This window comes from Pinus tabuliformis, chromosome 7 (genome assembly GCF_031772625.1).
Source record: "Pinus tabuliformis cultivar Carrire ecotype Pingquan chromosome 7, CPIR1, whole genome shotgun sequence".
Lineage (NCBI taxonomy): Eukaryota > Viridiplantae > Streptophyta > Pinopsida > Pinales > Pinaceae > Pinus > Pinus tabuliformis.
Genome location: NC_142293.1, coordinates 1,465,834,033 through 1,465,837,157, shown reverse-complemented (window position 1 = coordinate 1,465,837,157; position 3,125 = coordinate 1,465,834,033).

Sequence of the window (3,125 nt, the reverse complement as noted above, 5' to 3'; positions counted from 1 at the left end):
GGTAATGCAGATATGATTCACTTATTTGGAAAAAGCGAAAAGGCACAACTAAAAATCAGACATCAATTGGGTCCCTTTATTTTCAATAAGAGGGAAGAAGCATGGAAGGATGCTGACCAGATTCTAAGGGAGAAACTCAAGCTAAAAACAAGCTTTTATTGGGCACCATATGACCCCAATCACTTTATAAGCCTTAGAAGAGTCCAATACAGGCTTGCAACATATGAACACTGCACTATCCCTCAAATTGAGAAATTTGCTAATAAACAAGAGTGGGTAAAGGGCACTCTAGTTGAAGAGCTCACTGAAGAAGAAATAACAGAAAAAGCAATCGAGAATCTGGAAAAATCTGTTGACTTAGAATCTTTTGGACAGGTCTTTTTTACAGCTCCTCGGCACCTTGGAGAAGGCACCACTTCTGCCACGACCCACCAGCAACCTGCCCAAGTAAGCACATCACCTGTAGCAACAGATAAAGGAAAAGAGCTGCAGCATTCAGAAGAACAAGTGCACGATTTGGGACAGCAAGGAACAATGACAGATCAACCGGTTTCTATAGATGGACAGAGTCAAGGGCAAGACACTGCAACTCAAGCAAAAGTGACTGAAATTCCTGTGCTACAAACACCTCTAAATGAGGAAAGGGCAAAGAAGAGAGATAGGCAGGAAGAGACCCCTCCAGGGACATCTACAGATAAGTAAGGAGAGAAGAGACAAAGGTTAAATCCTTTTTCAGAGGAAGAGATGCCAGAGGGGCCCACAGAACAACAAATTCCCCCAAGCATGGAGACATCGGCCAGCTCCTTCCAACAGGAGCAAGAGAGACATCAGGGGGTGGAAGTAACATCCACAAGGCAACAGGGCAGACAGGTCTCTGATATTAAAAAAGCATTCACTGATATCAAGGCTAGGAATGAACCAGTGAGACTATAGCTATACAACCAGCTAATAAGGATGGCCCCTACCAATCAACAAACGCTAATGGTAGCCTATGACATCCAGGAAGGAAGAATGACCCTCAGTCACTTCAGGCCTACAACTCAGCAACCCCAATCAGCTGCTGATTACATTAGAACTAATCCGGAAGTGTTTGCCAAGGATATCCATCCGATGGACCAGATTGAATTGCACAAGCAAACTGGGGAGATAGTATATCCTACTCTAGCAGATAAGACATTGTTAGCCCACAGATTGCAAAACTCTTTGCATAACACTGCTGCCCAACTAGAGTTGGAGAAAGCTTCGTCACAGGCCAAGGACAATAGAATCAAGTCCTTGGAGGAGATTATCATAGAACTGGGACATGATCCCTCTGATCCCAAGTGTGTGCAAGCTTTGATAAAAAAGAAGGATGAAGGCATAGCTGCCCTAAGAAGACAAATCAGGATGTCACCCACATTGCATCCTCAAGCTACAGAAGTGGCACAACAAAAAGAGGAGCAGGATGTGGTAGCTTTGCTTACAACCTTACATAAAAGGTTGGTAGAGACAGAGAGTGCCTCGGAGGCATCATTACAGGGAAGACAGGGAGAGTTGGCCTCTTAGCCAATTCAAACAGCTCAGATTCTTACAGCTGCTCCTCCTACAACCACCACAATAGTCCCTCCCGCGGTTACAACATCACAAGCAGGTGCTTCAAGCTCAGCACCAATTTCAGCCACTACTTCAGCACCTACAGAGCAAGGCACCAGCTTGTAAATGGACAATATGAGGAAGGAAATAGAAGCTCTGGAATTGCAAATGGCAGAATTGAAAGAAACTAAGGAAAAGCTGGCTACAATTGAGGGAAAATATGACAAATCAAAGCAGGATGTAGTTGAGAAGACAAGAGAAGTCAAAGCCTTAGAAAAAAGAATAAAGGAGCTTGAGAAAGAGCTTATCTTCGATAAAACTCTGGCAGGTATCAAGAAAATTTTGTGGGCCAAAATTGGCCAATCCATTATAGACCAATGGCAATCCATTGAAACCATTCACGAGCAAATGGATTTGATAAACTTGGCTCAGTTTGAAAACCAAAAGGCTAGAGCATCTTTGGGAAATATGCCCGAGCAAGCAAATAGAATGATCCAATTTTTGAATACTCGCACCAAAGGGCAGCTGGCAGCATTAGGAACCAGGAAGAGGACTGAAACTATCTTGCTAATAAAAAGGGTGTTAACCCCCAGGAATTTTGTGCAGACATTGGACAGAAAATGCCAAGAGATGCAAACAGAGGTGGATGAATTCAAGACAAAGATCATGGAATTACATAGCAGAGGGCTACCAAGTTTATTAACCAGTGCTGGAAGACTACTGTCACATGACCATTATGCCAACAGGGTGAGCAATTATGCTGCTAATCAAATCACAGCTTCCTCAAGTGCATCAGAAGAGACAGGGCCTCCATCAGGACAGAGTGTCTTTGATAAATTAGAAAATCTTTTCTACATTGCACATGAGATAAACCACCTCTTCAAATTCCAGCCCACTTTTCATAGATACACAGAAGCTGATGAAACACTAATAAAGATACAAAGGCATTAGCTACCTACAGAGGATTTGTGGAAAGGGATGATAGAGACATTGCTCAGGTGATTTTGTTTATTAATTCTTTTTTGATCAAGCTACAGTTCAGCATATACAGATGGCGCGATACCCCTGTCAAAGGTAAATCAACATAAAGCAGAATTGAAATGATAACTACAGCTCATCAAAATGCTAAGAAGTCGAGCACACAGGATGAAGACCCAGACAACAACAGGAAGCGTACCAACATCAGGGAAACACACGCAGAATAAATGCGCAGAAGGCAGTCGACTCATTCAGCCCATAAAGTCAAAGTTTTCTGACAAAATAGACAGCTAGCAAGCCGATATTAACTGCAGTGTTTAATTCTTCATTTACTCCCTCGCAAGAGTTGGTGATGTAATTTATTGCTTGAAGAGTCATCACCTAGATATTTTGTATCTTGTTTTTGTATATATACCTCCCCATAGAACGTATTTGGGGTTGGTTGATAATCCTCATTCTAGACTTGCGCTGTATACTTTGAGAGCTCTATAATCAAAGACTGCTGGAATGCTTTGGATGAAGAACTGTCTGTTGTGTTATTTAATGGCCAAAGAGTGACTGTGGAATTCCTGTGC